This window comes from Callorhinus ursinus, unplaced genomic scaffold (assembly GCF_003265705.2).
Source record: "Callorhinus ursinus isolate GAN/ISIS: 27379988/994484 unplaced genomic scaffold, GSC_fseal_2.0 scaffold10, whole genome shotgun sequence".
NCBI classification, from domain to species: domain Eukaryota; kingdom Metazoa; phylum Chordata; class Mammalia; order Carnivora; family Otariidae; genus Callorhinus; species Callorhinus ursinus.
In genome coordinates, this window is record NW_027397072.1 from 66,837,263 (window position 1) to 66,860,369 (window position 23,107).

The following is a 23,107-nucleotide window of genomic DNA, read 5'->3' on the forward strand; positions in this document are numbered from 1 at the left end:
CCTCCTTCTTCTTCAACTCTTCTTGCTGGAATGACTGAAGAAATGTTCTGCACCAAAATCAAGATGTAAGCTAAATTTCATTAATCACTTTACTAATTGATTTGCTGTTCATTGGGCATTTGCTATATGCTGGTCCCTGAACTAGATGCTGTGTATGCTGAGATAAAGGATCCGATCGTCGCTTCCATCACACTCACAGTTCATCAGATAGATTTAGAAACTGAAAATGACAGTGTGATGGACTAGGGTTAGTAAGTCCATAGAATGATAAAGGAGGACAGAGCAGGCACTCCTAACTCAGTCTGGGTTGGGGGTGGTGGAGTCAGGAAAAACTTTCTGGTGGAGAATGAAGTCTGATCCAAGTTTTAAAAGGAGTTAACCAGCTCGATGAAATGGGAATGGTATTCAGGCAGGGGATGAGCTGGAAAGAGCACGATGCATTGTAGGTATTTGGTGATGGCTTATGTTGACTGGTGTGTAAGCTAGGATTTGTACAGATAGGGATGGAAAGGTTGGCCCGGGACCAGGTCACAAAGGGCATTAGGCCAGGCTGAAGTACTGGGACTTTATTCTTGGGTGATATGGAATCTTCACAATATTTTTTTTTAAGAAAAACATCTTATTGAAATGTAAAATATATGCAGAAACATGCACATATGATAAGTGTTCAGCTTGACGAATTTTCATGAACTGAACACAGCTGGGCAACCAGAAACTTGATCATAATGTAACAAGAACCCCTGAAGGCCCATCTTGCTCCCTTCTAGTTGCTACTTCCCTCTCCAAGGGGGACTGCCTGCGTAACTTCTAACACAATAGATTTGTTTTGCCTTTTTCGAACATTATTTAAGTGGAATTTAAAAATGTGTACTCTTCTGTCTGGCTTCTGTCAGCCAGCATTATGTTTCTGAACATCATCCACTCCGTCACGTGGAGATGTAGTTCATTCAATATCATGATTGTATCATATTCCATTATATGCACTTGCCATCATTTATTTATGCTTTCCACTACATATTAACATTTGAATTATTTCCAGTGTGAGGTTATTAGGAATAGTGCAGCTGTGAAGGTTCTTGCATATGTCTTTTGGTGAGTATATGTATGTCCACTGGATAAAATACCTAGGAGTGGAATATGTGGGTCATGACCTTAGTATATATTCACCTTTATTGGATTCTGCCGGTTTTACAAAGTGATTGGACTAATTTAAAGTCCTAGCAGCGCTGTATGAGAACTTCAGTTGTTCTAGTTTCCAACGACTGATATTGTTTGTGTGTGTGTGTGTTGGGGGGTTGTTATGGACTGAGTTGTGCCCCAGCCCCAGCCTGCCAAATTCATGTGTTGAACCCTAACCTTCAATGTGACTGTGTTTGGAGTTATAACATTTACAGAGGTAATTAAAGTTTAATGAGGTCATAACAGGGGGACCCTAATCTGATAGGACTGGTGTCCATATAAAAAGGGGAAGAGACTCCAGAGAGCTCTCTATCTATCTGAGAGTAAAGGCCATGTGAAGACACAGTCAGAAGGGCAGCTATCTGCAAGCCAGGAAGAGAGTCCTCATCAGAAATAAACCCTCTGGCACCGTGATCTTGAACTTCCAGACTCCAGAACTGTGGGAAAATAAATATCTGTTGTTTAAGCCACGTCATCTGTGGCGTCTTGTTATGGCAGCCTGAGCTGGCTAATGGAGTGAGGAATCTCACCGTAGTTTTAATTTGTATGTCACTCCTCAAAGTGTTTTAAATAACAGAGGGAAGTTGCTAGGTTTGTACTGTAGCTGCCGGACTAGAAATAAGGACATAATAAAAAAAAAAAGAAAGCTAAAGGAATAATCTAGGCAAGAATTTATGAGCTCCTGAACAAAGTCAGGGCCAGTGGCATTGGATGGAAGGAGCTAGAACAGTAAATGGAAAAGAGGTAGAATTAGTGAATCATTTAGATGTGGAAAATAAAGGAGAGAGAGGTGCCAATGTAGCATTTTGTCCAAGAGTGACCCCGGAGTCAAGTTGGATGAATTTAAAACCTGGCCCTATCACTTAGTAGCTGTGCGGGCTTGAGCTATATATTTCACCATACCAAACTTTCATGACCTCAACTGTAAATTAAGGAATTAATATAAATAACCACTTCTTTCGAGAGTTACTATGAAAACTAAATGAAATAACATTAAGTACCTATTGGGAAAAAAAGCTAACATATAAAATAACTATATCAATATAATTAATATGTAATTGACATATTTATATAAATTTAATATATAAAATTAATAAAATAAAATCAATATATACTATTAATACATTAATATATTAATATTTATAATCAATATAATTAATTTTAATTTATGATTAATATCACTATATTCTAGAATTAATATATAAATTATAATATGCTTTGATGTTAATTATAAAATTAATATTATATAATAATATACATTAATTATATAAATTAATAATTTTATAAAGTTAAAACCAGAGGCTACAATTTATTTATTATTAAAATTATTTATTATTGTTAAACTTGCAAGAATGAGAAAATTCTTTTAAAGTCTGATGAGCATTTGTTTTCTATTATTTTCTTTGTGAATATTTATAATTGTGGAATACATATACATTTTGTATATTTTGTATCCTATTCTAGATGGAATATCTTGACAAGATTGTATCTTTTGGTTTTCTTTGCCCATATTTAGCTGATGAAAAGTAGAGGAGAAAATATCCAGAAAGTCCTGAAAGCCATAATTAGTCCAGTCCAGGGCAGGGGATTAATAAATCAAAGGTACATTAAATGACAAATGTTTTGTTTTGATTTAATCCTTGTGAAATAAGTTGACTAAACTATGCGACTGTGTTTTCAAACCATTCTTGCTCAAAGCAGCTTTCTCATTATTAGGACAAGGACATAATAATGAATGAGGAATTTTGACACCATTTAGTTGTTTGTATGAATGAGAAGTTATTGACCCAAGTGCTTTTGAGAATTCAAAGCATTAGATTAGTAACCATGTTTGTTTTAGTGTTAAATACAAAAATTAGTAATTACTGTATTTCCATATTGGTTACCATAAAATTTAGGTTAAAATTACACATATTCTGTATCATCTCATAATAAAGTTGAAACTCCCATGTAAATAAAATAAAAGGTGATTTTAATTACTAGCTTTAAACACAATGCAAGATTCGTCTTTTCCTTGAGATCAGCTCAGAGGGTATGTGCTAGGCGTCAGTGAACATTAGCTAGCTCCCTTCACTACCACCCACCACCACGTTATCAATATGGGAGTATTTAGGATTACTTCAGTGCAGATTGCAAAAATCCTGCACTCCTGCACCACTCTGTGTATCCACACCACTTGCAATTTGACTTTGCAGCTTTTTTCCATTAAAAGGTGTTGTGTATTTCTGCATTCCTTGACCCTGGGCTGGCTTTGTGACTTCTTGCCAATAGAAGGCTTTGGGAGTGGTAGTGTGTTAGTTCCCATCTTAGGCCTCTGAAGCCTTGAATGGTTTCTGCTTTCGGTCTTGGAACTCCGCACCTCTGCCTTGTGGATAAACCTAAGCTAACCTGTTGGAGGATAGACCATATGGGCCGGTTGGTGCAGCTGTCCCAGCTGAGGCTCCAGACGTGTGTGAGCAGCCCAGCCAGGATCAGCAGAGTCTGGGTCAGGGCAGCAGAAATGCCAGCTAACCCATAGACTTGTTAGCCAATAATAAATGGCTGTTGTATTAAGTCAGTGTGTGGGGGTGATCTGTTAGGCAGCTGTAAATAGCAGATACAAGTTCCCAACAGAGCCATAAACTAAGGTAGAGAATACAGGAGGGAGCACCCATCTGAAGGTGGGAGAGCTCTATTTCAGAAATTGGAGTATAAGGTAGCTGGGAAACATTCTGCAGAGGTGTTGAGAAGTCCAGTCTGATCTGGAGGCAGAGATTTAAGAGGATCCAGCATTAGGTGGAAGCAGAGATCCCAGGAATGAGTTACATTTTCCAGGAAGACAGGAAAGAGAGCTGAGCTAAGTACCTCCAGGAAATCAACATTTAAGGAATGAATAGAGAAAGAAGAAGGTGAGAAAGAACAACCAGGAGGAGTATAATGGAAGAAAGGCATGACCGTTTAAGACTACATTATCATGATAAGAAGGTCAGGAAAAGATCCAGAGCACCCTCCCATAATCTAGACGACTCTACGTATTGGAGGTAGGAGGGAAGCGTGGGATGAACCTGAAAGATCATGACAGAGCCCCGAGACCATTCCAAGGGGTCTGGATTTTATCCTTAAAAATTTTTAGCAAAGGAGTGACTTGAACAGGTTTTTTGTTTGGTTTGGGTTTTGTTTTGGTTTTTGTTTTTGAACATCACTCTGCAGCAACATGATGGGAGGGAAGCAAGACAGAAGTTAGGGAGGCTAGGTGGTGGTGGGGGGGGGCGTGCTGTCAGAGAAAGGCCTGAACTTGAAGGAATGACTATGAGCATGAAGAGCAAAGATGGATTCAAGCCAATGTTGGGCGACAGAACTGACCTGACTTTGTGACTGAGTATGCGCGCGGCAGGGCAGAGAATACCAAACGACTCATTTTCTGGCTTAGGTATTGCAGTAACTGGTCTAATTCGATGGAAATAAATGTCATCCAGGGGAATACCCTGGCCCCACTAGCCTGTGACAATGACAGAAAATTACTCTTCTTCCTTCATATGCCTAAATTCTTATAGCCTAGAGCCTGCACCAGTGCTACTTGCTGGAAACCAGCTCCCGTCGGAGTGTCCTATCTGTTATGGCTCAGTGTTGCGGAGCGCTGTGCAGCTGAGCTACAGAACAAGTCCCTGGGTCTTTCCCCTCTAACCTCCTAATCTTGCTGCTTTGCTGCTGCTGCTGTTCGTGCCCTTCTGAGATCCCTGCTCTGTGGGGTCAACTGACCATGTGACCGCTCCCTGTGGGCCCCATTCCAGCCTTGAAAACGGGATGTGCCCTCTCAAGACTAACCAGATCCACAACAGCTACTTCAGTCTGGCATCTTCAGAAACTGACCCCATTTTGGCCTCGCCTTGTCAGCCTTCACGTTGTGGCTAGATCAGAAATCCGGTGTCATCATTTACTGCCTCCATGTGACAACAGCAATTCCTCTTCTTGTAGAACAACTCAAGGCTTCTCCATATCTCAGATTCAGACTCAGCTGGTCTTAGGCACTAGATCTTTCTCTACTCCGATTCCCCACCTTTTATTTCTTGTCCGCAGAGAGACTACTTCACAGGATGGTTGAGCCAGAACACCCATTCTCTGCTGGGAAACCTCCCTCCCCATGCACCTGCATGTGGTTTTTATTCCATTACTCAAAAGATACAACCACACAAGAGTTGAAGGTTAGCATATTTTCCCTAGCCTGGGTCATTCACTCCTATCCAGGGTTACCTTGTTAAACTGGGAATCCAGGAAAAGGTTTATAGGAAGACTGTGTGTCCATTTTGCTCCTGATGATGTTGAGAAGATGTGACATTCAAGTAGATTTGAATGGGAAACAAACTCAGCAGTGGGAGAGACACACACAGAGAGGGAGATTTCAGATGTAGGCGGTAGTGGAAGTGATGGGGGTGGTGGGCACTGGAGGCTGGCTCTCACAGCTGAAGGGCCAATTTTGTGCATCAGTTCCCAACTCCACAATGACTGGTAGCTTGAAATCAGCAGTGATGAGAGTATTTACACCGCAGAAATCAGCAAAAAGCACAAACCCGAACGCTTATTGCACACTGTCGTGGGTGGAGGATATCATCCAAGGAGAGCAAATAAAATGAGAGAGGAAAAGGCCCGAGAAGGAGTGCTAAGGAAGTAACATTAAGGGAGTGGACAGAGAAAGGGGAGTTGTAAAATAGAGCAAGAAAGCATCCAGGATGCAGCAAAAGGTTGGGCTATAGACATTGAGGAGAGATTACAAAATAACCCTGTGGGTAGTGTGTCTCAAGAAGTCCACACACAAGGTCAGATGATGTGGTGGAGACTAATTGATCAAAGGTGGCTATTCTTATTTTCTAAAAAGTTATTGTGACTCTTTCAAAAGCTGTTTCAGGCAAAGCATGGTCAAGCCAGTAAGTGGTTACAGTTGCTGAAATGGCCAGCCAAGGATTTTTAAATCCAGTTATCTTGGTCATTGCAACAAGGGAATAAGGTAACCGGTTTATTCTTGGGCAATAGACCTATTCAAAACTTCTATCCAATCACACCGAGTTATAAACATCAAATGGTATTATTCTGGAACTCGAAAAGACCTTAAAGATTATCAATACTCTAATCATTCAGCTAAGAAAACGACAGTTCAGAGAAGGGTGACGCAGCATGTCGGATGGACACACGGCCGTTTGCTGGTACAGACAGCCTAGATCCCATCGGCCAAATCCTCTCACCTGCTGGCCCCACCTCTTCATAGTGACTCTCCCCAGGAGGGAAAGATTAACCTAAGTCCAGCTGAGATGAATCTTGAAGCAAAAATGTCAGCACTCTTTGCAAACTTTCTATTAAAATTCAAATAAGCCAGGGTCACTGGACCTATTTTCTTCTGCTTATGTATACATCTCCAGGAGTATGCAGGAGTGAAGCCCACAGTGGGCTCTGACTGCAGGAGCCAAGGGAAGCGGCAGGGTCTGGGAGTTACTTTGTTTTCAAGGTGTTTCCAGGAGGACCGTGCTGGGCAGCAGTTCTCGGGTCTGGGAAGTTGGTACCCATTAACTTTGCTAGTCCTGAGTACCAGGAAGAGGCCTGCTGACTGCTTCCTGAATCAAAAGGTAAGATTTTGAATATGATTTGAAATCATACATATTATGCCATGTTTCTTTAAAATATGACAATTTCTACTAGAACTCAATAGGGAGCATAGGTTTTACTGGGAATTCAGATCTATCCACTGGTATCCTTTAACACAGAAGCGCTTCAGGGGAACTGTGTTTCACAGTATCAACCTGCTGAACAGCTTCGTTTCCTGATTGCTGTTCAGAAGCTCAAAAAAACACCCCCCATGGCTTAGGGAGAGTGTGGGAGAACATTCTACTCCTTCCCCTCATCAGAGGGGGTGGGGCTGGGGGCAGAGAGCTGCTAATTGAGTTTTCTTACTTTTTGACTTGAGTGGATCATGCAGCTGCCACCTGCAGAGCTAGGGTTCCAAATTGGAACTCTTGTGATTCCTCTTATTATTGTTGTTTATCTAGTGAGCCAGAGAGTGCCCTGTTTATTGCCCTCCAGAAGCCTGTGGGTCAGTGAAATGCCCAGAACGCTTAGTCCTTATTGTTATTTGCTTCTTATGTATGACTATAGTCACCCAAAGCTCCCCCTGAATCCTGAATTAATTTCTTAAAATGGCATCTAATGGACTGTGACACATAGCCCAGCTGCCCCCACTTCTTTCGGATTCCAGCTGGCTAATGCCCCCTCAGCACACAATCATTCTCCTTCTCCCGTTACAACTACATTTCCACTCACTGTCCTTTGCATTCTGCGTTCTCCGCAAGCAGATTTTCCTCTTTTCATATGAAGTAGGTTTGCTGCTTAGGCCATCTAAGGTAATTATTCACATTTCCATTTGCAAAATGTATTCTCCTTCTCATGTGGGCGTTACTCCTAAATAATTTGGTTCAGCAGTGAATGTAAACAATGCTTGATATCATCTGCCTCCCTTGGTTTTGTTTCTTAGATTCCTCAGTAGACTAAACACTTCTCTTTTCAGTTGTCTCTGTTACTGGTGCCTTTTCATCTTATTCTTTAAAAAGACATCTATCTTTAAAACCATTTACAGTAAAATGAAAGGGAATTCTCCTTTGTGTTCTATGTACCATGACTGTGATCCTGAATGTCGTGGTTATTAGTTTCAGAAACTACTACTACTCTTCTTTACATAAGAAAACTCTATCAATCCACTAGAAGACTAGTGTCTTCTTAATGCATTACACACACACATGCACACACACCCATGCACCTGGGTGTACACACGATACATATTTATTTACTTCAGATATCTTACATGGGTTCTTGTTTGTTTTGGTATGTCTGGCCTTGTAATTGGCTATTGTATGGGGAAACTTCTAAGTAACATTTCAATGCTAGGTTTCTTAGGTCACATGCACATTACAATACCCTAATAGAGAACATTTATTAGAGAGCTTTAACTGGCCAAAGACGCGTGAAGAAGTAGATTTAGGAGACTTGCCAATGATTGCTTGTTGATCTTGAACCAGTCACTTGTGTCCATGATTCCCCATGATGTCAGGGATGACATTTCCGAAAGATGATGGCGCAGTGAGAGAAATGAAGTCAATAAAGGGGACAAATGAAGAAATGAAGTCAATATGTAGTTTTCATAAAACAAAGTTTATTCAATTTAAAAAAAACACTGAAGGTTGGGGTACCTAGGTGGCTCAGTAGGTAAAGTGTCTGCCTCCAGCTCAGGTCCTGATCCCAGGCTCCTAGGATGGAGCCTTGAGTCTTCGTCCAGCTCCCTGCTCAGCAGGGAGTTTGCTTCTCCCTCTCCCTCTGCCCCCCCTCCACCATGCTCTCTCTCTCTCTCTCTCTCTCTCAAATAAATAAATAAAATCTTTAAAAAAAAACCCAGTGAAGTTTATTTATGTCTTTTCTCCTTTTTGGAAGTTAAATGGACTTTATTTTATGGCATGATGGTGATAATAACAATAGATGATCATTTTCCCCCTAATATCTTTACTCAGCAAAATAAAAATAAAATGATTATGTTTGTCTCTCAAAGGTTTTCTGAACATTTAGGGATTACTGTAATCCCAAAGTCTAGAAAGTGAGCAATTTAATTCCTTGTGTTTTTCTATTTGCTTACTATACCCCCACCATCCTCTGCCCTCCTTACTGTCCCTATGGCATTTACTATCCCTGAATCAATTTAGAAATTCAAGGTCATGACTGAACTGATATCTTCTTCCTTCCCAGTTATCATGCAGACTTTCTGTGATATTACCCTCTGGTTTTATAGGAAAACAGATCCCCAGAGATGCATTCGTTCATGCATATATGCATTCAGTAACAATTTGTTAAGGGCCTACATGTTAGTGGAATAGCAGTAACTAATACAGATGAGTCCCAACTCACTAGAGGCTCATTTTCTGTGGAGGGCTGAGCTATTGGGGGGGGGTGAGTAATAAGAAACAAGCAAACACTTAGGTAACAGAATTCTCTGTAGTGATAAACGTGAGGCCATGGAGCTGTTGCAGGTTATCTTCATGACTACGAGAATGACTGTTGGTGGTGCTGGGGAGAGGGGGGGCTGCTTTACAGGGGTGGGGGTGGGGACAACTCCACGAAGGTGGTGATGTTTGAGTTGAGATCTGAGTGACAACAAGAAGCTCTCCAGGAAATGACTGGCAGAAGAGTGTTCTAGACCCAGAGAACAGCATGTACAAAGGCCCTGACCCAGAGATTGTTCTTTGGGGGTAAAAGGTGTAAAGTGTACGGAATAGAAGCAAAAACTCTGTTCTAAACATATTAAGTTGATCATTGGCATCCAAGTGAAGATTTTACATATGTAGCTGAATAAATTAGTTCTGAGTTCAGGCAAGAGGTTGAGGCTGTAGATAAAATTTGGGAAGCATCAGCATATGGCTGACATTTATCCAGGTAATGGGGAAAAAGATAGGACCAAGGAATGAATGACCCTTGTGTGGAGTGACATTGAGGAATCAAGGACGAACAGTCAGCAAAGGAAACTAAGAAGGGGCAGCTATCGAGTTAGAAGGAAATCCAAGGAAATTTAGAGATGAAAGTATTGCACAAATGAGGGCCAACTGTGCCTAACTATAATGTGGATAGAATTTTTTTTAAATACAAAATGCACTCTTCATTTATGTTGTTTTAATATACCTGCAGTTATAATACATGTAAAGGGGGCTCCTTCCACTTGATACAGGCACCGCTTGATTTAAATTAACCCTGGTTCCACGTTCACCTACCCACTGCTCGGCTCTGCTTGCTGCTTCTGCTTCCAGAACAGCTGGGGCCCCTGGATGCTGAGCAGCATGCTAGGCTGAGGTACGTTCCCCATCCAGAGCCCAGCAGAGAGTGCAGCTCACTGACACAGGGTTCACTCTTAATTACCCTTCTGGTTTTGAAGGCTTACGTTCCTCTCATGCTGAGAAAAGAGAATATAAATTCTTCTGAGACGCCGAGTCGGCTCCAATTCCAAGACAGATTCAACCCCGCTCCCTCCACCTCATCAATATAGATTAAATTTATTTTGCATAGAATAGTTTTGGTTTCCCTTTAACTAGGTTAGTGAATGATCAGATTCCCCTCCTCATTCCTTTTTTTAGACCGTTGCTGGCTTTAAAGACTGTCCCTTTTTCCTCTTTGGGTTTGAAAAACAGGGAGAGAAGCAGAACATTCAGAAAGCAGCTTCACATGGGGCTTCTCACATCCCTCTTTGATGGAGAGATGCCTGTGAAGATAGCCCGGAAACTGCTGAAGCCTTAGATTCTTTTGTATTAAATTCTTTATCGTTATTATTCTCTTTTTGTATATCATTTGGGCAAAGGCATATGATGGAGCCAAAAAGTCCTGGGACTGGAATTTGAGAAAACCAAATTCTGTTCCTGACTCTGGGCAAGTCAAAAATCTCTTTGATTTTCAGAGTCTCTCCAGGAAAGGGGGACAGGCTTCCCTGTAGGAGCTGTCTCATAGGTTAAAGCATAATTTTCAAAAGGGTAAAATCCTATCTCTCAGGCAAATATAATAACAATACATGGCAAAGATTTTATTTATCGAGGGGGACATTAAGAGGTTAAAACTGGTCAAAAGAGCATTGGAGATGTGTGTGTGTGTGTACACAATTTAATACAAAAAGTAAAAGATTGTCAAGGTAGATACAAAACTGGTAAATGTCCAACAGGACAATAAACTGATCTTTGTGCTTATCTACTCTATTGGACAGAAATTACTTGAATCTTGACGAGACAAAAATTTTCACATTAGCCCCTATACCTTCAGAGTTGTAAAGTCAATAGGAAATTAATCTCAGGACTGCACTGACAGAAGGCCCAGTAATCTTTTCTGCCTATTTTCAAATGTCATATAATTTTTGAGACAAATACATATATAATGCTGGTTAGCATTTCTTCGGCACTTAGTACATGCTGGGCAGTGCTGACATATATTATCCCTTTGGGCGCTCACCACAACCCTGTGAGGCAGGCACTTTTATTATCCCCATCCTGTAAGAGAGAGAAGATTGAAGCTCAGAGTGGTTAAATAATCGGCCCAAGGTCACACAGCTCATAAGACGGGTGGCAATCAAGCTGAGGTCTTATGCCAAAATCTTTGTTTGAACTCTTGTTGTTTTATTATGTGAAAGGCCAAAAGGAGGGGCGCCTGGGTGGCTCAGTCGTTGGGCGTCTGCCTTCGGCTCAGGTCATGATGCCAGGGTCCTGCGATCGAGCCCCGCGTCGGGCTCCCTGCTCAGCGGGAAGCCTGCTTCTCCCTCTCCCACTCCCCCTGCTTGTGTTCCCTCTCTTGCTGTGTCTCTCTCTGTCAAATAAATAAATAAATAAATAATCTTAAAAAAAAAAAAGAAAGGTCAAAAGGAATAATGAATGCGAAAGTGCTTTAAAGATTGTGGATGTGCTAGAGAATGAAAAGTGTTATTGTTAAATCTAGATCCCTATTAAAGAATAAGGCAGTAAGAGTTATTGCCAGCCCAGAGGGAGAAGTGTTAATTATGGAAAAGGTCTCTTGCCCTGGGAACGCCTCTGAGACAATTATCTTAAATCTGTTCCCTGGAACTGAATAGGTTTTACTTAACCTAGTCTACGGTTTCCTTCCGCCTCTCCCCCCCCCCCTTTTTTGGAGTGGATTTCGCTGAGACTGTTTCCTAGCCCATTTTTTATTACATGCATTGAAACCTTTCCTCACATCTCTTTGTGTTTCTTTTCTGGAAGGAACACAGGTCTCAGAACTGGATAGTCCCGAGTCTGAACTTCAGCACCATGATTAACTCAGTGAAGATTGGGGGCAAAGTATTTAACCCAGCGTGGTATGAGGTCTCCCTAACTGCACGGGAATCCCTTGAGGCAGAGGGGTCTCGCTCACTCAGCACGCAGGAGAGGGGCCTGAAGAATCTGAAGTTTCGGGTCCTCACTGGTGAGAGGGCAGTTTTGGTCCTGCCCTTGAAGGTGGTTTTGAGAACTGATATTTAGTAGGACACCAGAAATGTTAGCTCCCTTCTTCCCGTCTTCTTTCCAGTCGAGTCTGTTAGTTCGCCATTCTTCTCTCCACTGGTCCCGTGTTCCCGCCCCTTCCTTCCGTCCTCTTTCCTCCAGTCCGTGCAACCTTCGTCTCCTGTCCCCTCCCTCCTTCCCTCTCTTCTCTCATCCCCTCTGCCCCCTACCCTCCCTCCTTTTGTCCTCACCTCTCCCATCTCCCTTTGTCCCCTTCCTTCACATGGTCTCCTGAACCTCCCCTTCCCTTCCCCTAAATTCCTTCCTTTCTTCTTCCTCCCCCCTTTCCTCTTCTCTCCTCTCTCACAAGGTCCCTGAGACCAGATGGGTCCTAAATAATGAGGTTGGTCCTCACCTTACTAATTTACAGAAACTTTGGAATTTTAATCTAGCCGAACTGCTGGAGCCTCGTTCTACTCCAACTCTCGCTTTATTGATGAACGAACTGAGAAGAGAGAGAGTAAACCCAAAGCGGCGTATCCAGACTCCCGTCGGTGCTCCCCCTAACACATCGCTGAGCTGCCTGTGTGTCTGCGCTTTTGACAGTGTCGTGGTTCATCACCATCTTTGCCTCATGCTGTATTGGGTGGGGCTGGGAGAAATGGGACAATCACTTATTGCTGTAGTTTGCTCATCAAGAGTGAGATAAGGTCTTCTAACCCCTGAGACCACCAAAGAGAGTATGTCATAGTGCATAAAACAGAAAGGTCAAGCCTCACCACCATGTGTACAGTGTCCTCCTTAACTAGTCAGGAAAACACAGCAAACACAAATTGCAAGCTAACACATCTGTGGTCACTTCCACAGAGAACCACAGTTTTTGCATTCAGTGTCCCTGGGAAAGGAACAAAATGGCGTCTGGCAGGAGGGAAGGCTGGCGAGGAAGAGAGGTAATGAATTTGGGGAAGGCGGCCGGAGATCAAGCTACCACACTCACCATGTCTCCTACAAGTTTCTTAGTGGAAAAATGAAAATGCTCCACCAGAACGTGTGCTTCCTGCCCAGCATCATGCTCTCCTCACCCTGAGGGAGGGAGCTGAGGGGGTCCTCACTTCAGGAAGGGGCTCAAGTTAGGATGATGGGTCTTGAGAGCCCCACAGAGCAAGCTGTGCAGTCTGTGAGGCAGATTCTCTAGGTTTACATAAGTCTACATTTAATAACCTTGCGTTGTGTCTGAACCTTTAATCGGTGGTGTTTACTGGCTTTCACGCAGCTGCACTGGGGTGGGGAGGGGGGGCAGTATCTGCACTGGGGCCAGAGCACTGAATGGCTGTTGCCCCTCTATACCCAGACCTGGGGAGGGCAGCAGTAACTGGGGAGGCTTCTTGCAGGGCAAGGCATAGGCAAGTCTGCAGACATCCAAGGTAGATTTTTGGTTGCTGAAGGCCAGGAGGAATGCAGAGTTTCTTTTTCAGGTGATGAAAGTGTTCTGGAATTAGTGGTGATTATTGCACAACTTTGTAAATATGTTAAAAGCATTGGATTGTACACTTCAAATGGCATGTGAATTATATTTTGATTTTTTAAATTTGAGGGGGAAAAGGGGGCAAAGGTGAATTTGGACCAATGCTCAGGGTTGTGGAGGCCAACAGCTGCTCTCCCCCCAGGTATCCTGCCTGCATATTGTAAATGTTTTTAAGTGTCTTATATACTTTTTCATAACTTTCATGCTTATGGTGGGATGATGGTCTGCTGTGTATCATAATTCATGAAGAGATTTCCAATGCTGGTGATTTATGAATGTTCCCCATTATACTATTATAGATGTCAAACAAGGTCAATAAAGCTCTCTGCACTCTGCCACAAATTTTGGTTTTCCACAAACTTACTCTCGGAATCTCTATTCTCATAGTGCTGGATGACTCATTGTCCCTGTTTTAACTCTCTGTACCTTTTTGCTTATAGTTTCACCTTGTCCCCTTAGGTAAGCCTCATCATAAAAATCTAGCTCATCTGACTTCATCTGTGTTTGTTTTGCTGGACTCATTGCACTATTTTGTCATGTTATTTATTTACCTGACTGCTCTGCCAGACTGTGAGCCCCCTGAGGTCAGGCACAATGTCTTATTAATTACTAATTTCCTGTTGCCTCTGCTTGGCAGGTGGAATGTGTAAAATATATGTTAATTGAATCGAATTGAATTGCAAAGATTCTGAAGAACAGTGCTGAGGGTTTCTCTCTGCTTCTGTTCATTACTCTCCTTAGGGCTAACTGCAAAGACTGGAATCACTAGGTTAAAGGGCACGAGTGTCTCTCCTTACTTGCCATGATACCTTCTTAAGCCTAGTACTGATCTGTAGCACCACCTGAAATGAACACCCATATCACCGGCACCTGGCCAGCCCATCAATTTAAAAAACTAATTTAGTAGAGGTCAAATAACATTTCAAGGTTGCTTTAATTTGCATTTCTTTGATTACTACCAAGGCTGAACATTTTCTCAGGTGTTTATTTACTATTTCTATTTCTCCCTGGGGGAATTGCTTGTTCATATTCTTTGTCCATTTATCTATCAGAGTAAAGAAATATAAATTTGAATAAGCTCCTTTTATGTTTTAGGTATGACCCTATATGCTGTCACATATGATAAATATTTTTCATATTCTGTATTTTATTTTCTTACATTTTTGCTCTGTTTCATTGTACAGAAGTTTAAAATTTATATACATACCTACCTATCACTTTCTTTACGATTCCTTATGGAATTCCAGGGGAAAAAAGGAGTTCTTTTTCACAGATCCGCTAAGACTTTAATTGAATGTTCTGTTCTTTTCTCATAATAAAAAAATTAATTCATTAATCTAGCTGAATTATATCCTATTTTTAAAATTTTTATCACTAATTTCTATACCTCTTAGTAAATAGTCCTTGGGTCAGTTATGATTATGTGACTGCAAGTAACAAAAATCCAAATAACAATGGTTTAAACAAATAGGGGTTTCATTTTCTCACTCTACAGGAAGTCCGGAGGTTGGTAGCTTTCCTGAAATGTACGTGTGGGATTTTACTTTACAGAGGTGACTGAGTAATGACACTGAGAGACCTGTGCCATTGAAAAAAAGAATTTACCACTTACATTTCCTGATTGAAGAGGGCACGCCATGCCACTAGGACCACAGGAGAAGCATCAGGTTTTGGTCAGAAGCAGTAGCTAGAGAAGGCCTGAGCCAGAGCCTTTACTGGGGTTTCTACAGGCAAGACAAGGCAGGTCAGAGTAAACAGCTTAGGAACGACTAGTTTGAATAATTCTGGTGCGTTTTGGACTATTAGGGTGGTCTCTCTAGTTGCAGGCTACCTGGTCCTGAGATGATTTTGGACTGGAGAAATATTGGCTTGGTGTGTCAGAGTTAAATAAAGGGGGTAGTTGGTATGTATGAGAGAAGTACAAGTAAGTTGTTTACTGTCTTGAGATATTAGCTAGCCCTGGAAGGTCATTCTCCCTGGCCAGTAAGATTTTTAAGATGCCAGGACATCATCAGATACAAAAAAGTTTAAAAACAAAACAAAACAAAACAAACCATGACTGATATGATACCTTTTGCCATCATTTCAGCATCTCAGTGATTTGGGGCTGGAAACTCTAAAATTCTCTTTGCCTTTCCCTTATGCTTACCACCTCCTGGTTCCAAGATGGCTGCTGAACCTCGAGCTATCTCATCTATATTTAAAGCAGGAAGAATGTTGCATTCAAAGCAACAGGAAGGAAGGGCAATGGGAACCAAATCAGTTTCTTTTATCAGGAAAACAAAAACCTACCAGCAAACTTTCACTTATGTTTCATTAGTCAGAACTGCATCATACAGTCACATCTAGCTGAATTTAATTCTTCCTGCTTTAATAGTAGAAGACAACAAGAAGAGAAGAAGGTTGAGAAAGACCATTGAATCAGCCAACTAGAAGTGTCTGTCACACATCTTCCTTCTCTCCTTATATTTAAAAAAAACTATAATACATTAAAATATTTTAAATGTATATGCATGTGTATATATATACATGTATATATAGTTTTGCTTCCATTTATTCTACACAAATGCTTCTATAAATTGTTAGGCCTTTTAAGTCTATTTGGTTCCATTAATCTGTGATCTATCTAGCATATTACTTTAATCCTTATTCTATTATATAGGAGTTTTTAATGGCTGATATTGGCAGAACTCCCACTGCCTTTCTTTTCTATATTCCCTGTTCATGGTATTGTTATTTTTATGCATACATTTTAGAATAATTTTGTGGATTGAACATAATTATTGGGGCTTCAATCAGTGTTAAATCTATAATTTTTTTTAAGATTTTATTTATTTATTTGACAGAGAGAGGCATAGCCAGAGAGGGAACACAAGCAGGGGGAGTTGGAGAAGGAGAAGCAGGCTTCCCACTGAGCAGGGAGCCTGATGCGGGGCTTGATCCCAGGACCCTGGGATCATGACCTGAGCCGAAGGCAGACACTTAACGACTTGAGCCACCCAGGTGTCCCTAAATCTATAAGTTTAATTAAACTTAAATCCAGTTCTATTGATTGGTTCAGGTATTTTATGGTTATTGTCTTTTTACCTTGGAATTGTCTCTATTTCTTATTTGAATCATCTTATTATTTATTTATTTATTTATTTGAGAGAGAGCAAAAGTGGAGGGGAGGGGCAGAGGGAGAGGGAGAAGCAGACTTCCAGCTGAGAAGGGAGTCCAACTCAGGGCTGGATCCCAGGACCCTAGGATTATGACGGAGCCAAAGGCAGATACTTAACCAATTGAGCCACCCAAGTGCCCCCATCTTATCATCTTTTAAATGTTCTAACAAAGTTTTTGAAGTTTTCTTTTTAAATGTCACCTTAGGTAGTTCCTAATCATTTTAAGTTTGGAAATTTGTGAGTGTGATATGTGTGTGTGTGTGTGTGTGTGTGTGCATGCTAATAAATCAGATCTTTTTAAAAATTTTTTATCAGACTGGTAATTAAGTGTATGTAGGAGTTGTCTTGTATTTTATGTTTTTCTTGAAAATCAAACTGCCTCATTTAAATGAACTTGTAACTTATAGGTAAGGGATTTGACTACTTGTTGATCAAATCTCACCTTCTGTATCTGTTAGTTTGGGTTTGATTGTAAGTAAGAGAAAACTCAAGCCAAGCTTTCCTACACAAGAGAGGTTCATATCACTGAGGTTAGTTCAGCAGCTCTACCAGATAACGAAGGGTTTAATTTCTATTTAGCTCTTTACTCTGCTGGGTAACATAACCTTCCAGCTGAGGCTGCTGGTCCTTGTGGTGATCAGATAGCCAACAGTAATGACTAAGTCTGTGCAATTCCTAGGAGGCCTGGCTGGCTCAGTCAGTAGAGCATGTGACTCTTGAACTTGGGGTCATGAGTTCAGAGATTACTTAAAAATAAAATCTTTAAAAAAAGTTTGTGCACTTCCTTATTCATGTCCATTAAAGAAAAAACAGCATTTCTTTTCCAGACTTTCTTCCCACCCAAACTTCCCTCTTTTCCACATCTTTTTCAGTCTTACTGCAGCTTGGTCCTTGCTTACCCCTGAGCCAATAACTGGCTAGAGGGATGAACTTATGTTATTAGACTTGAGTTGAGGATGGTGAAACTGTTCCCCCCAAAGCATGTGGGGTTCATTTGGAAGGTATGACTATCCCCCCGACAACCAGCTCCAATATCTACCACCACATTAGTGTAGTTATCAAGAGTTGAATAATAGACAAGGAGGCAACCATAGCGTCCACCACACTTTAGATGTTGCTTTTTCCAGGACACCTGCCTTGCTGCCCTAAATCCAAGTTCCAAATCTCTCTAATGTGCTCTTTAAACACAGGGGATCATACCACAGTAGACCTTCCTGTTTACTTATGGGACCAGAAAAATAATAATGTACTTATAATCCCCGATTATCTTATAAGGAAGATACATCTTGCTAATGGGAGAACTTCATTGGACATTTGAGATGTAAGACTTAAGTAGTCTGCATAAAGAAAGATCCATAGAGCAGCTTTCAGGGCAGACCCTGGGCCAGGGGCCTATTCCTAGACTGGGAGACTGGGGTGGAATTAGGTGGGTGAGGAGGTTAAGGATTGATGTAGTATGAGGACAAAGATCTTATGGGGACTTTCGGAGAGAAATTCTGTGCATTGTGAAGTGTAAACTACTTCTATGCATTCCTCAGTAAAATATCCTTCATCTTAGCCTAATAGAGTGAATTTATCTTAGGAACATGAAGAGAAGGACAGGGGTTTGCATTCAAAATGGTAGGCAAGAATGGGAGCGAGTCTTGGGACATCATGACATTGGGTTTCACTTGCCTGTACTCCTCCCTAGATTCCAAGTTCTGTGAGGGCAGAGACCAGGTCTGTCTTGTTTACCTCTTTGCCTAGCTCAGTGCCTAGGAGCTTAATGAGTATTTGTGAATGAATGAATGAATGAATGAATGAACAAATGAACAAATAAACAAGCTTGGTAAAACATGAGTCAAATTCCAAGTCTTCCACTTTCTTACCTGTGGAATGGGGAATATGATAATCACCTTTGTAACCTTTTCGTGAGATTTAAGTCTAATTTAATAAATGGTAACCAGAACTGTAATTATTAGCTCTTCCCAAATTCTATCAGCTAAGCTACAAATTTAATAATAACGAACACTAATATTTATTGAACATATTCTTTGAGCAAGAACCTTTGGTAAGCACTTCATGTGCATTACTTTAGTTTTAATCCTCCCAACCACCCTATTCCTCCAGGACGTTCTACACACCCAGCATCCAACAATATCTCTAGTTACTCACAGGCACCAAAATTTAGGTAGGGAGAGAAGGAATGCTTTGCTGATCTGTTATTTGTGACTTCACTCTCTAGAGATGCACAGCTTAGTTGTTCTAACAAGATTAGATAGAATGTAAGTGACCGACAATTTACTTTTTAATAGTGAAATTCGATAGATTCATGGTTGTTGTAGCAACAAAGACCACATGACCTTAGAGGCAGGCAGAGGCTGAGCCTGTCATCACTAGTAAGGAAATGTTGAGAGTGGATTTGTGAGCACTAGAAATCAATGAGCCTTATTTTCTCACAAGGTCCATTCCTGGAATGTTGAAAATGCTGAGGGCTAAATTCAGATTTCTAGATGATACTCGAAGATTGCCTGGCGAGAAAGAGAAAGGACTTTGTTACCGTTGCTGTAAGTCCTCTGGGCATATTAACATTTTTGGATGTTAGTTTTCTCATTTCTAGAATAGGGATAATAATATCTGATTCTTCATCTCTCACTGGAGTATTTGGGTGTTTAATAAAGCGATATTTGGAATTTCTCTATGGAAAAGTGCTACAGAGATACAAATTATTTCAGTAACTAAATACATATGAACTCCATGTGTACTCTGAAGAGTTGAAGGAGAGATAATACAGACTCATTTGAGATTCATTTCTCCATGAGTTTCAGATCAGTGTTGTGCACTGAAATCTCCTGAATTCTACGATTCTACATGTATCTAAAATATAAATAAATGCACTCTTAGAGTTGTGGATGCTCTTAGATGCAGAATCATGTGCTTGTTGCTGCTCTGAACTCCTTAGATTTGTGTTTTTTCAGAAAATATCAAGTGATCACTTTGACGATGTTGTGTAACCCTATCATACAAAGTTGTTGCTTGCTTTACAAGTCAAAGGGACTTCTCAAAGTTTAAAGCAGCTTGCAAAGAAATAAGGTAACAAGAAAAGCTGACTTCAAGAATTTCAAGTCTTCTAGACTAACACAACTCCATTGTGTAGGAAAAGTGTTTTCATCAAAGCAGTAGAAGATTTTAATCAAGAGCGATAATGATGGTCATAATGATTGCTGTTAAGTTTTGGTAGTTAAAAGGAACAAGCTTCAGTTATCTGAAATAGATCCCCTGACATGGAATGTTCAGTCTCTCCCTGTGAGTGTTTCTGTCACTAATCCTGTAGGATTCGGCACCGGGAGACCTGTGTTCTGCTCCTAATTTTGTGGGTGTGTGTGATCTGGAGAAAGTCACCTAATCTCACTGCATCTGTTTTCCTACCTGTCAAGTGAGGAGAATGGAGTAAAAAATCTCTACAGTCCTTTCAGCTCTATGATGCTGTGATTACTTTCAGTCATTTCCAGAAAACTTAGGGCTTGTCTTTGGAATAGTACTAAGCAACAGCCTGAAATGAGAGCTTAAAATAAATGGGACTCACTAGGGTCACTAATAGCTAATGCTGCCATTATTGAGCGATCCCACTGCACCAGACCCCATCCCTCAGACTTCGAGTTTATTATCCATTCATCCTCAGAACAACCTCGGGAATACCTGAGCATACATCTCAAACAGGGATTTAACAACTTGTGGAACTTCCCTTACCAACCGACAGGTCTTTACCTGCATAAAGACAGATCTAAAGCCTGTCAATCCCACCCTGGAGTAGTGCAGGGAGAGACGGTTGCTGGGATTGCTTTACGTGGTTTTTATCACCCGTTGGCATTTGTTTAGGTGTTCACCAAGCCCCAGAGCAGATAAATTCTTTGTCTTCATCTTCTGAGACTTTTGGTGGCATTTGATGTGGTGGATTGAAACAATTCTTTTTTTTTTTTTTAAGATTTTATTTATTTATTTGAGAGAGAGAGAATGAGAGATAGAGAGCACGAGAGGGAAGAGGGTCAGAGGGAGAAGCAGACTCCCCGCCGAGCAGGGAGCCCAATGTGGGACTTGATCCCAGGACTCCAGGATCATGACCTGAGCCGAAGGCAGTCGCTTAACCAACTGAGCCACCCAGGCGCCCTGATTGAAACAATTCTTAAAACAATTGCCTCATGCGGCTTCCACAGCCCTGAACCCGCCTGGTTCTCTTGGCACTTCTCTGGCCACTCTTTCTTGGTGACCTTTGTTGGGTTCTCCTCATCTTCCCAGTCCCCACTTGTTGAAAGGCCTCTTCTCTTCTCCACTTGCACTCACTCTTTGGTGATCTCATCCAGCCTTGTGGCTTTAAATAGGACCTATATGCTGATGATTCTAAAATTAAATCTCCATCCGGAACTCTGCTCTGAACTCCAAACAAATATATTCAACCGCCAACTCAACATTTTCCCTTGGATACCTGATCTCAAACTTAAGAGATCTCCACTTTCAATTTTCTCCTCCAAACCTGCCCCGCACCCATGTTCCAAAATGCAGTCCAAGGCACTAGGGTGCCCCTAGCCAAGAAACTAGGAGTCATGTGGATTCCTCCTTTTCTCTTACATGGCACCTTTTACCCATCGGCAAATTCCATCAGCTCAAGCCTGGAAAGTTATCCAGACTCTGAAGGTTGTTCACTGGCTCCATCACCCCTCCCTTAGCCCACACGCCTAACACCTTTGCCTGAGACTATTGCAATAACCTCTGATGGGTCTCTTAGCTTTCACCCTGGCCTCCAATCTATTCTCCAAACAGCAACCAACCAGTGATTCCTTTAAAATGCCCGTCACTGCAAACTCAGAGACCTCCCTTATATTGGCAACACAGTCCCAAATTCATAGCTTGGCCTGTGGGATCCGGCTTCCAGGTTTCTCTGCATCCCCATCTCTTGACACTGCTCCCTCACTTACCTACTCTGGCCACCATGGACTTGTTCTTTTCTGTCAACACATCCAGTAGGCTTAGGTCTTAGGACCTCTTTACTTTCTCTTCTCAGTCAGGCAAAGCTTTCCCCCAGATATTTGCATGTTTCAGTTTCTAACTTCATCCAGGTCCTGTTCAAATGGCACTTATCAGAGAAGTCTCCTCTGACCTGCTCTATGAGAAAGACGTTCACCCTTCTCCTAGACGCGTTCTATGCCCTTCCCCTCCTTTTCCTTCTTTGTAACTGTTCACATTCTTCTCTGGTTAGGGGCTTTGTCTGTTGTGTTCAATGCTCCATCCCTGAGGTTACAACGTTTGGTACATAGCAGGTGCTCAATAAGTATTTGTGGAATGAGTGAGTACATTGACATTATAATTACAAAGGCAAGTTTTATGACGTGAATGGATAATTCAGTGAAGGAGAAACAATAACAATAGGGAAAGACCTCGGCAGCAATCAAAGACACATCTGTTCCTTTGACTTTGAAAGGTCTGGACTTTCTCCTGCCCCACTTCAGTTGCTCATGAGAAGTCCTCATGTCCTTGTTTTTAACTTCCCATCTGCTCCACTGTCATGCTGTCCCTTGCTCCGGTCTCAGTGGACTCCCCAGGCCTTGGCTATGTGTCCTTCTCTCCACCTCTGTCTTCCCATTTTACGTTTTCCATGTTCTGATGACCTGTGTGGACCCTTTTCTTTACTTGCACATCTATGCAGCACTATCAAAGCTCAACTCATTAGTAAGATAATATATTGTCATTTTTTATAGTCATTATCAAAGCAATACATTTCAATTTATAATTAGAAAAAACAAGGTAGAAAATAAATTAGACAAAACTCTTGCACATACTCTTCAGAGATACTCTTCAAAAGACTACTAGCATTTTGGTTTAACTTAGCTCTGGGTAAGAAGCTACCTTGCCCCAACTATGGTCATATCAAGTCCTCCCTGGCTGGTTTAGTCCTCTGGGACTAAACCTCCCCTTGCCAGAAAAAAGGAAAAGAATGGAAGTGAAATATAATGTAGCATTTTATTAGTTGTGATTCAGCAAAAAAAAACAGAACAAAACAAAAAACACATCTAAATAATGAGAGTACCATTCTGGTGATGTTGTGGTTAAATTTACAAATGTATACATACACATATATGTATATAATTTCATATATATAATTTCAAGAATTTGTTTTAAAGATTTTATTTATTTGACATAGAGAGATAGCGAGAGAGGGAACACAAGCAGGGGGAGTGGGAGAGGGAGAAGCAGGCTTCCTGTGGAGCAGGGAGCCCGATGTGGGGCTCAATCCCAGG